Raw genomic sequence first — 12,923 nt, forward strand, 5'->3', positions numbered from 1 at the left:
ATTAAGCTGGGTAGCATGATATTTATCCCCATCCAGATAAATGTGCATGGATAACTCCATCTGCTCCATCATTGTTCTAAATCTATCTACCCAAAATATGTGCAAGTAGATTTATCCAAAGATGCAACAGCTCATATCCAGATAAGTGCCACTGAGCGTCTGGATAAAATTAAATGGGCTAATTTAGCTGGTTATGTTTTCCCACTCATCTGACTTTAAAATATTGGCCACCAAGTATATTTTGTACCATTTGACCTGTGCTTGAACTACATTCTAAAAAAAAAAAAAGAAGAGAAACAGAATCTTGACTTGAAGTGACTTGTAATTGATTGTATCTGTAGCCATATGGGTAGCTCACGTGGAAGGGGGATAAAGGGGAACTTATTCTTTGTTAAATTGTACAGTTTGTCTTGTAACTATGCTGTGTTATTGGTTCTCTCATTAAAGATATTCAACATAAAAAAAAGTAAAATGTCAAATTGGGAAATTGGGAAATTACCAGGTATTCTGGACTGAAACATTGCAGCCTCCTTCCCAACTAGAGTTGCATGATCCTGCCACAGCTGATTTTGAACCAGGCAGCTTTTCAGTCTGGTTTAAGTTCAACAAAATCTGTGGTTTTCTGGTACATTCAATATGAATCTGCAGAAATCTGTATCAGGTTTCCTGAGATAGATCCAGCTTGGATTTTGCTGGTAACGGACTTCTACAAAATGATCCGTAGAACCAACTGATCTGACAAGTTCATTAAATGGATTCACACATTTTATGACTCAGGTTTGTGCATTCTGTTCCCAACCTCTCAAGTCTCTGACGTCCCACGAACAACAGAACATCGCAGAATAGAGATATGAAGTTTTGCATCGTTTTCCTAGGGGAAAATCTGTTAAAATTGTTCATTAAAAACAGTGAAATATTTTCATTGATAAAGCAGGAGTAATGTCTGCGATTGGGCAAAACTTTTACAGATCTTCCCCTATGACTGATCTGAGCATGTAAATGCTTAAATATCTGGAGAAATTCAGCCAATAACATTTGCACCCATGCTACAAATGGATACATTTAGTTCTTCTTGTTAAATTATTTTTCTTGAGTTCTGCTACTTGAATATGTGATGGAACCCTCATAAATTAGTTCCACACGAACAATTTGGCATGTGGAGAGACTTTAGATGAGAGAGCCCTAAAAGTATCTCTTTTAGGGGTAAAAAATGGTAAAAATGATACTAGGTTGCAGCACCACTAAAACTACTTCTGGATGGCATAAAAATGGTAATGAACTTTTTTTGTTTGTGATGTAATGTGAATATTCCAGAGAAAAGTTACCAAGGGATTATGATGTAGCTCCCTTTAAGAGGGTTGGAAAGGAAATTCCCTGGAGGAGTGGTCTAGAAGGGTTTATAACCTGGTCCACATGGTTGATGAGAAGAACTTTTGTTGCAGAGTCTCCAGAATGGGATAGGACTCTGGAGGGATACAGACTCCAGGCTGGTGGGCCCTGCAGGAGTTTCCCCCTCAAGGAGAGAGGCCTGAGGCTTGAAGTGGAAGAGGTGTTAGTATGAGTACTTCAGTCAAAGCAACCCTGAGGATTTTGTGAGAAGACACTGGTGGCTCATACTACTGGTGGGGTAAATTAGTTGTCTCTGAGGTTTGGAAAGTAATTCAAGGTTTGGAAAGTAATTGAAGGAGTAAAGGGGGAGTACTGGGGCAAAATTGGGAAGATTGTTGAACATGGTACTCTACTGAGCACTGTTTAATCAAAGTTGTAAAATATACTTTGCCTGAGAATCCTGTTAAACTCCTGAATTATTCAGCAATATTATCTTACCTTCTATAATATTGTAAACAGTTGCTGGCTGGTAGCCCTAGAAAATAAAAGTAAAAGTTTTGAACAATACCTAAGTGTGGTTTATGTTTGAATGCACTTGTTGTGCTCGGTCGCAGATGACTGCGACCGCGTGTACTTACTTCCTGCACTACTCTCCTGTCCTCCCAGGGGCTGCTCGCGGCTCGGGCCAGCTTTCACCGCGGCGTTCCCCGAGACTCCTTATGGCGGTTTGGACGCCGCTGCCATCCTCGACTTTGGGCCTTCCTAGGCGCGCGAGCGTGCCACCAGGTCCTCCTTTGAAGCCTCATCAGCGAGAACTTCGAGGGCGTCTCTGGTTGATGACATCATCAGACCAGTATATTTAAACTTCACCTTTGCCCTCAGCTAGTCGACTTGGCAACAAGTTCCGTACATCTTCGACTACTGCTACGTGTTCCTGAGACCCGCTCCATGTCTTGGACCCTGTCTGGTACCCGCTCCTCAGGGGCCAGTGCATGCATTGGGGACTCGGTCTCCTCGCCAACCCCACTCCTCAGGCTGGCTCTGCATCTCCTGGGTCCTACCCTGCAAGGCCTCCCGCCCCTTGGGACTACCTCTGGGACATCTCAGCTATCCGTGAGTTCTAAAGAGGGGCTTCCCTGCTCCTTGAGGTTGCACCCCCAACCTGAACAAGACTGTCAGTGCCTCCCACTCCTGGGGGCCGTGTTTACATTTTACAGTGACTACTAGGGATTCCCCGCTCCTCGGGATAGCGCCCCTCCGGCTTCTCTTGGACTTTGTATGCCTCCCTGCTCTTTGGGGTTGTGCCTATGTACTGTATCGAGACTGCCTACTTTTCCCACTCCTCGGGGCAGTGCCACCTCATCAACAGAGGTTCATCTTGGGCTTCCCAGTCCTGGGGGGTTGGCCTACGGCGTTACATCATCATCATACGTTGTGCAGCTCCTCCCCTCATGGTTGCCCTACGGAGATCCTCCTGATTCGCCAAGCCTCACGCCTCCCGCTCTGTGGACTTTCTGGCACTCCTCCCCTTGGGGTCCCTGCCCAGGTTTGCCTCCAGTCTACTCTTCACTGGGGTCCTTTCCTGGTACCGCGGGACCTCTCCATTGCCTCATCCAGAGCTCTCCGCTGTCTCTGACCTCGCCTTCCAATGGTGCAGACCTGTGGGGGTCCTTCCCACAGGTAGTAACTACTTGCATCTTGGGTCAAGAGCCCACATACCCACAAATCATAACAGCACTTTAGCTAAAATCCACAAAGAAAAAGGTGAATATAGAGGGCCAGGGATCACAGAAGGGAACTCCAAGGAGGGAGTTTCCTGGTCCAGCTCAAAAGGAACCTATACCCAACTGCCTTTATGCCTAGGTCCACTACACCATCCACTTGATCCAACATTATAGAACCCTCAAACTCGAGAGTCTGACACCTAGTACCCAAACAGACTCTCTCAACATTTTATGTGCCCCATTAGGGGGTTACACATGAGTTCTCACTGCTTACTGGCAGATGGAGGCAGAGAGAAAATCTTTTTCAAGTGCCATCGTCACCTGCTAAAGAGGTGGTCAGCACCAGCAATAGCCAGTATTCTTATGTCAAAGCAATGGACAATACCAACTACCCCTAAAACCACAATTAACTTTAAGAACAATTTGAGGTAGATCTTTAAAAAGTACGCCGGATTTTATAAGATACGTGCGTAGCCGCGCGTATCTTATAAAATCCGGGGTCGGCGCGCGCAAGGCTGCGCAAAATCGGCAGCCTGCTGGCACCAAGCCGTGCAGCCTGCCTCCATTCCCTTCGCATCCCCCCACCTTCCCCTACCTAATCCACCCCCCGGCCCTACCTAAATCCCCCCCCCCCCTACCTTTGTTGGGCAAGTTACGCCTGCTTGAAGCAGGCGTAACTTGCGCATGCCGCCTCGCACCCCCCGGCACAGGCCGCAGTGCCGGGGGACTCGGGACCGCCCTCCCGGCTCGCCCCTGAACCATTGCCACACCCCTGGACACGCCCCCTCCCACCCCTTTTACGAAGCCCCGGGACTTACGCGCATCCCGGGGCTTTGTGCGCGCCAGCGGCCTATGCAAAATAGGCACGCCGGCGCAGGGCTTCTAAAATCTAGCCCTAAATGAATAGGATTTATCATTTACTTTCTGGATGTAAGGTCAGCCCAGTAGATGAGGAATCTCAACCTCCTGGTCTGTCCCTACTCCCTGTATGTTTCTGCATTATTAATGGTCGGATGGGGAGGTGATCTCTTATGCTACCTTAATTGTGAATTTTGCCCTAGAAACAGATACAGAATTTGTCTTTAAGCTTTGCCTTAAAGATAGAGAAGTGTTATTGTATAATTCTAAAATATGGGCTGGTCCCAGGAAACAAGACGGAAGCCGATCCAAAATGGCACCAGGAAGCAAAGATCGGTAGAAACAAGAATTTGTTTATTAGTATGTGGTCTAGCAGCGGTGAAAGCCCAACTCTGGCCAAGTTTTTGCTCATTTGAATGAGCCGCCTCAGGGGCTGTAAAGGTTCAGACTCATTTTCTTAATGGTCTTTGAAATACCACAACCAATCCTCCTTTGTTACCAGATACAATGTTGTTCTTACATATATAAGTTTTTTGCCGGAGTCAGCATATCCAGCGTTTTTGCAACGAAAAACCGGAAGCTGAACTCTGCCAGCCGTCTTAAGTTATCCTTTTATACCATAAGTTTTGTGCCGGAGTGATTACGTCCAGCGTTTTTGCGCAAAAAGAAAGGACTGTTTTATTTTCTTCTTTAAGTTTCCTTTCCTGTGGATTTATTGTATTGGGCCTCTCTCCTACTTTATAGACTTAGGGGCGGATTTTCAGAGCCCTGCTCGCCGGTGAGCCTATTTTACATAGGCCTACCGGCGCGCGCAGAGCCCCGGGACTCGCGTAAGTCCCGGGGTTCTCCGAGGGGGGCGAGTCGGGGGCATGTCGGGGGCGGGCCCGGTCGTTGCGGCGTTTAGGGGGCGTGTCGGCAGCGTTTTGGGGGCGGGTACCGGGGCGTGGCTACGGCCTGGGGCGGTCCGGGGGCGTGGCCGCGCCCTCCGTACCCGCTCCCAGGTCGCGTCCCGGCGCGCAGGAGGCCCGCTGGCGCGCGGGGATTTACTTCTCCCTCCGGGAGGCGTAAATCCCCGGAGAAAGGTAAGGGGGGGGGTGTAGACAGGGCCGGGCGGGTGGGTTAGGTAGAGGAAGGGAGGGGAAGGTGAGGGGAGGGCGTTAGAGGATTCCCTCCTAGGCCGCTCCGATTTCAGAGCGGCCTTGGAGGGAACGGGGGTAGGCTGCTCGGCTCGGCGCACGCCGGCTATACAGAATTCATAGCCTTGCGCGCGCCGATCCAGGATTTTAGTGGATACGCGCGGCTCCGCGCGTATCTACTAAAATCCAGCGTACTTTTGCTTGCGCCTGATGCGCCAGCAAAAGTACGCCTATTCGCGTTTTTTGAAAATCTACCCCTTAATACTGTGATTAATAATTATTTTTATATTTCCTCTAACCTGATATAGAAACTTTTCTTTTGTGTTAGTTGCTTGTTGTAGTTAAGAAGTACTTCTTGTAATTACTCTAAAACTCAATAAATATTAAATTTAAAAAAAAAAGAAAAATAAATAGACACTTCATAAATAGGATGGACAGAAGAAACTCTCCAGTATGTTTATCCTGCTTAGAAAACAAACATACTAAGCAGGAACTAAGTCTCATGTATCTCTATATGGCACTGCACATGCCATGCTGCACTACTAGAGAGATAAATAGAATAGAAGAAGAAGAAGATGAAGATAAAGGCAGTTTAGGGTGCACCTAGAAAGCGAAATAGAAATTTTCTTCCATACCCAAGGTCCACTGCCAAGGATAACAGTGCAAGCCCTAACTTTTTGGAAGAGTCCTGGACTGGTAGAGCAGGACTTAAAGAAGGAAATTAAGAGGCAAGACTCAATTTCTCCTTCCTTACTATTTTGTTATACTACTCCAGATGCATGGGACATACTCATGCCCATTCCAATGCAGATGCAAAGATGACAGGGCTGGTCTGATAATGCCTACCCCAAGGCAATATCTCCTTTGGTTTGCACTATATCATCTACAAGTAAATCTAAGGCAGATCAAATGGCTGCCTTACAGATGTCCTAGAGAGCAGGCCCTGTCAACTCTGCTTGAGAGGAAGCCTGAGCCTTCATAGAATGAGCACAAAGCAGAGGTCAAGGGGGAGAGGATGCCACTTATGCTGCTCTGCCTCCTAGTTTCTTAATAACGCTATTTCTCCTATTTGCATAGAAATAATGCCACACAAAAGGAAGGGGAAGGTTCAGGTCTTTCCACCAGACTCAGCCAGCCCTGCAGGGCAATGATTAATACCTGAGTATGCGGTACCTACCTCTGGATTTAGGGCTTCAAGCCCCGCTGGCAAGAATGGGAGAGGAGCTCCGTTTTCACCGGGGGAAGTGACGTTGAGCCCGCCGGACCTCCCGAGAGTCTCTGCGATCTTCTCCCCTGCACGAAGCCGAAAAGGCTGAGTCCCCGAGTGATGACATCATAGGGCAAGATCAGCTGGGTGGTCTTGTCGAAGCTAGTTCAGCTGGGATGGCCTTTCCTTCTCAAACTACGTGACCCAAGGCTCCTGAGGGAGGAAGGCTGAGAACAGGAACCAGTCCTCCAGAGACATCGGATGACGGAGTGCGAGTAGAGGAAGAAGGAGTGTACAACTTATACCCCCTGGAGATTATTAAACCGGTGGTGATTAGACTGATTACCTTGGAGTCCTTATGGGACATAATAGCAGGTATGACCCATATGTTCAGAGAGCAGGCCCGATGCTTGGAGAATACAGAGAAAAGAATAGAGTCAGTTGAAAAGGAGCATTTACTGACATTACAAGAACACTCTAATTCAATTCAAGTATTAACTAATGATGTTAAAGTCTACAAGACTCTAATAGGGCCATCATGAGTGGTCGTATATCCTCTTTAAGAAGATTAGAGTCTATGGAGAATTAACTGAGACATTTAAATATGAGACTGTTAAATTTTCCAAAAGTATTGGGTGAACTGCCTTTGTTGACCCTTAAAAGATATATGTTGGAGACTTAAAATTCCCTTGGAATCAATTCCAGCTGTGAAGAAAATGTTGTTTCTACCACAAAGAAAGAGTCCTACCCAGTAATTAGTGGGTAATGACCGGGGTGATTTTTCTAATCTTTCTGAATATCTTGAAAATTCTAATGTAGAGGTCACTGAGCGTGCAGTACTCTTTGTTTCCTTTTTCTCCAAGTACGATTTGAGTCTGATAATGAAAAGCTATTTTAAAAATTTAAATGTTTCCTTTTTGGGAGGTCTGATACATATATACCCAGACCTTTCAAGAGCTACACAGCAGCATAGGAAGTTGTTCCTATCAATAAGGTCTGAAACTTTAGCTTTAGGAGCAAGTTTTTTGCTACGCTATCCTTGCAAATGCATAATTAAACATTCTAGAAATACTTTTATTTTATTTTCTCCGGAACAGTTGCAGATGCTCCTGAATAGGAGGGCATAAGGGCTGCAATTATTGAAAGGGATTCATAAAGTATGATGGGGTATCAAGCAGTATTGTTTTATTAGTTTCTTATAAGTCTCTTCTGTTTTCCTTCTCTCCCCTACTTATTACCTATGAAAAATATGAGGTAATTTATTGTTTCCATGATTAACAGATTTGTCTGTATTCTGTATTAGAGATTTCTTACCCCTTAGTTACACTGCAAAGTGGTTCTTCGTAAAGTGTATGAAAATGATGATAAAAAAAAAAAAAAGGAATGAGCACAAAGCACCTTTGGAACCGGTTAACTCTTCAGCAAAAGGTAGAGGGGATCATATGGACAATGAAGATTTTGAAGCTGCCTCTCCCTTGTGAGGTCTGCTGAATAAAGGCCTATCAGTTAGCCAAAAGGGATCAGCCATCTTTTAAATACCTGAAGAAGGTTCAAAGAATCTTTAATAAGGAGAAATACTATCCTTACTATCACATTCCTCTTTATGGGGCACCAGAAGAGATATTGCGTCTTTAACTGAAGATGAAAAACACCTTGGATAAGAAAGATGGTACAAGTTAAAAATGCACACTAGCAAAGAATACCAGTGTGCCCAAAATATTACTCAATTCACCAAGAACCTGTAAAATAAGTGATATCAGCTACCATGTTTCTAGCTGAGCAACCGAGCGTCTAAATACTTGAGCCCTTGAAAAAGGATCGTTTGATATCTGAAACACGGTCCCGTGTCAGGCAGAGTTTACAGGGCAAAATTCAACTTGGATACATTGGCTTCAATTTGCTAAGTTAAGTAACGCGGCAAATTTTGAATTGAATTGCGATAGAAAGGAGCATGCGATTTAAAGGAGCACAACACGTGGCACTAACATGGGGTATTTTGCAAACTGAAAAACTAACAAAAAAAATGTACTTATATAGACCAATGATTAAATATATGGCGGAGTGGGAAAGTGAAACTATTTTATACGATAAAGCCTATTATGAAGGTCAATGAAGCCTAGTATGAAGGACACTTATTTTACAGGTTCTTGGTGAATTGAGTAATATTTTGGGCACATTGGTATTCTTTGCTAGTGTGAGTTTGTATTTACCAACGGTCCATCCCAAAGTATAAGTGATTCAAGGTCTATGGTTCTATTAGTGACAAGTTAAAAATGACCAACTCTGTGGAAAGATTAGGAAGGATCACTGTCAATTGAGGTCAGTAACTTTGGACATAGGCCACTAGGCATACCTCCCTTAAAAAATCCTTTGAGAACACGTGGCTATGCATCTCAAAAAGAGAAGGCAAGATCCTATTGGGGCACCAGAGCAACTGGGAACTCAAGAGAATTTTAGCCCTTATCAAAAACTCCTTTACAAGAAGATCAGCATGGATGGCATGTTCACCCGCCAGGGTGAAAAAGCCAGAGCTTTGAAGCCTCAAGTTTAATGAGACTCCAACACAGAGAATCACTGCTGAAGAATATTCCTCTCTGCACTACCACACTCCTCAAGGGTTAAGATTATAAGACAAAAATCAGAGCCAGTTCCTAGCATTCCATGCCACATGCAATCACTGGAACTCTGCTGTTTCTGGCAACTGAAGTATCTGTCAGCTTTGAAAACTAGCAATTTGCCATCAGATCCAATTATAGGGGATCCCCATAATCTATTCTGTTCAGGAAAGCTTCAAGGCTAAGCTCACATTCTCTGGGGCCAATGCAATAAAAAGCACAGAAAGTGGGCGATGAAAAGTCAGCACTCACTCTCCTAACATGCGCATGGTGCCCACAAGGGGGGCGCCATGCAATTCCCAAATTAGGGGGTCGTGCTAGACCGACGCCAGCAAACTTGGCAATGGTTTTCATAACCGGCCGTCTGCCAGTAATAAAAATGGCTGCCGATAAACTTGGCTCCAGGCAGGGGTTAATATCTGAAAGCTAAATGTGCATCTGAGATGCACACTTTTATTTTTTGCATGCAGAGTGAATGAGTACTCAATTTGCATGTGATGAGTGCTATTGCATTCACTCCGCGTCCGACGCGGGTTAAATAGGCGCTAATCCCCCTATTGCATTAGGGGTGGATTAGTACCTATTTATCCCACGTCAGAGTGTGGGTTATACAGTGCGCTTGGCTGAGCACACTATATTGCATCGGCCCCTCTGGGTTCAACATATTCCTGTTGAGGAAGTCAGTTTAAACGTGTGCTACCCTTGCAATATGAGCTGCTATAAACTGCAGTAAATTATGTTCCTTCAACCAGAACAACCTGCTTGCATTTTGGGTTATCAGTGGTCTCCAAGCATCCCCTTGTCCATTCAGATATGCAAACATTTAGGGAAGGAAGTACATCAGGGCCAGTCAGACAGTCTTTGTTTTCATCTGTTTATAGACTGCATACTTCTTCTTCTACTGTGGACCAGATCCCGAGAGTTTTGTGCGACCAAAAGAGCGCATTCCAGTGCTCCAGACTTATGTCTGACTTGCCCACAACCCATCTGGTATCACCAAGTTAATGGGAATGGGAATAAATGGGAATGGATCCGGATTTACCCAGATGGGTTGTGGGCAAGTCAGACATCTGTGATGGAGTAGAAAAGGAAGATACACCCCACAGTGTTTCTGCTGTGGGGACTAATGAGACAACAGATACACAGGTCCCAGGGAATTAGATCCAGAGATACCATCATGGAACCCAGAATTTCACAATGATCCTATACCCTGGGGACTATTGTGGGATGTTTCCTAGCTGAGCTTACCATTTAGTGACTCTCACATGAGTCACAAAACCTCTGCCTATCCTTGTATCAACAATCAATCCACAAAAATGGGGATAACTCAACCTAATAACACTACCTAACCCGCATCAAATATATATTTTATTTTCTTTTTTGCTTTTTTTAATAATTTGAAAACATGCTGAACACCGGTCACTGATGTGTAATCAACCTTGTAACACACTTCTCACAATGAAACGTTTTTAAGGGAGGAAAGTGATGTTTCATAAAATTCATTCAAGGTACCATCCAGGTTTACCTCATTGTTTTTTTAATCATGAACACCACCGTCCACCTTATATGGAATTTATTATTTTAAGTGTCAAAAAACATTTTTTTGAATTATATTTATAATTTGATAAAATATTGTGAAAAGTCCATCCTAAACGTGAATAAGAACAGTCCACCAACTCATTATTTATAAGCAATACTTAGCTTTTAACTAAGACCTTGAGACATCCATTTGGCACGAGCGTTTTTACCTAACAAGGCCAAGTTTCAAATATCTTCTTCATCAAGGGAACTGCTTAACCACTGCTCCTCTCAGCTCTTCAACATTGTTAGTCCATGAACTTCTCCTTAGATTCAAAATGCTCGCAGCGCGCTGCATCTATTCAAAAAAATGGCGGACCCAAGTTCCCATTCATGGCGTCCTCACTTAAAGGGACTCCATCAAGTGACACCTCCCTGGCGTAAATGTCAACCAGCCTACCCTTTAAACTAACCTTAAAGTAACGTAAGCCAGTCCATCTGATCATTTAATCCAGCTTCTGATTTCAATTTAAAGACCCAAAACTGCTCTCTGTAATTCAACAGAGCTCCAATGTTACCAAACGGTGTGCTGCTCTCTACTTTCTCGATGACAGTCTCAAGGCAAGCCCCTCCAAAAACTAAGAGACTTGGACGGCTCCAGACTTCCTTGATAGTTCAACAGTCAGGCCAAAACTCCAAGGATCTAAGCTCCCTTGGATGAGGTTGTCAGACATTCCTTAGCCTTCAAATGCCAAGGTAAGGATCAAAATAAGGATTTATTTATTTATTTAACAGTTTTATATACCGCAGTTCAGGTAACATAGTTACTAATGAATTCGGTTCACATTTCAACAAATATATAATGACAATATAAAGACTCGTTTATAATGTCTTACATAGAACAGGGTGATTTAACTTGGATAAAAACTAATAATGAACAGGGCGAGTAAATTTATATACATATGTCTTGTATATACATGAGTGGGTTAAGAGAATGCTTGGTTGAACAGCCAAGTTTTGAGTCTTTTTTTGAAGGTTGGTGTCGATTGTTCGAGTCTGAGGTCTGGTGGGAGTGAATTCCAATGTAAAGGGCCTGCGGTGGATAGAGATCTTCTACTTAGTGTTGTTTTGACGGGATGTGCTTTCAGGGTGCCTCTCTGGCCTTGTCTCCTCGGTCGGGAGGTAGAGTGAAGCTGTAATGGGATCGTGAGCTCGATTTGGGTGGAGTGGTGGATGACTTTGTGTATGATTACGAGGATCTTGTATAGGATTCTATATTTGATTGGGAGCCAGTGTAGGTTCTTTAAGATTGGTGTTATGTGGTCCCTTTTGTTGGATTTTGTTAGAATCCTTGCTGCGGCATTCTGTAGTATATGTAATGGTTTCAAAGTGTTGGCAGGTAGACCTATCAGCAATGAGTTGCAGTAATCTATTTTCGAGAAAATGATTACTTGTATCACATATCTGAAATCCTGGAAGTGTAGTAGGGGTCTTAACCTTTTTAAGACTTGGAGTTTAAAAAAGCATTGTTTAGCGGTGTTGTTGATGAAACTTCTGAGGTTAAATTGATTATCAATGACGACTGTGGGAAATATGCGCTTGCCAGCAAGCCACTTCATCAGGGTTTAAACACTAACTTCCCTTCTCCCTGACATTTGCCTGAATAAAAGCATCACTTGTGCTTAAGTCCCTGCCTGGGAAAGGATACCTGACTGTCATGTATTTCTCTAGTTTATAATTAATCCTGTTAGCCTGAAAGAGGGGCTGGGTGTTCCCTAGTCAGAGGCAGGACAAAGTCAGGAGGTATAGATTTCAGCAGCCAATGAGATGATCCGTGCACACCCCCTGAGCCAAAGCCAATAGTGTAGGGACTCGTCTGTTGCTATGGGGAAAGTAGCCAATCATGTAATGACACATCATCTGCCTTTGTATGAATGTACAATAAAAGGAAGAGCCTCGTGAGGGCTCACCCCTTCTCTTCCTGCCTGCGATGAAAGCTGCCTCAAGTGTCTTCTTTGCCTCCATACTCTACATCTGGTGAGCCCGACCGTGATACTCCATGCTTATTTCGGCTGGTCATAGCCTTAGGTACGTACCGTTCAACAGATTTGCAATCGTAAGTATTTTTAAGGTACTTTTTAGTATTTTTAAAGTATTTCTCAGCAAGTTTGTTCCCCACACTCGTAAGCATGGGCAGTGATTTGACTGTACAGCAGAGGCTACATGCCAGGGAGCTGCAGAAAATAATCAATAATCATTATTTCATCACCAGAAGAAAAGAAAAAGCACAAATCAGCCTGGGGGACTTAGAAAAATTAATAAGTGAAATAGCTTGCCGCTGCCCTTGGTATTCAGATACGGGAACTTTAAATATCCAAGATTGGATTTTAATCGGCAATTGTCTTCATACGGCTTCCAGAGCTCCCATAAAGCAAAGATTAATCTGGCAAAAATGTACAGAGGCCATCGAACATATAGAAAAAAAAAGTTTAAAGACAGCAGTTTCAAACCATGTGCTTTTAGAAGCAGGCAGACA

Source organism: Rhinatrema bivittatum, chromosome 4 (genome assembly GCF_901001135.1).
Source record: "Rhinatrema bivittatum chromosome 4, aRhiBiv1.1, whole genome shotgun sequence".
Taxonomy (NCBI): Eukaryota; Metazoa; Chordata; class Amphibia; order Gymnophiona; family Rhinatrematidae; genus Rhinatrema; species Rhinatrema bivittatum.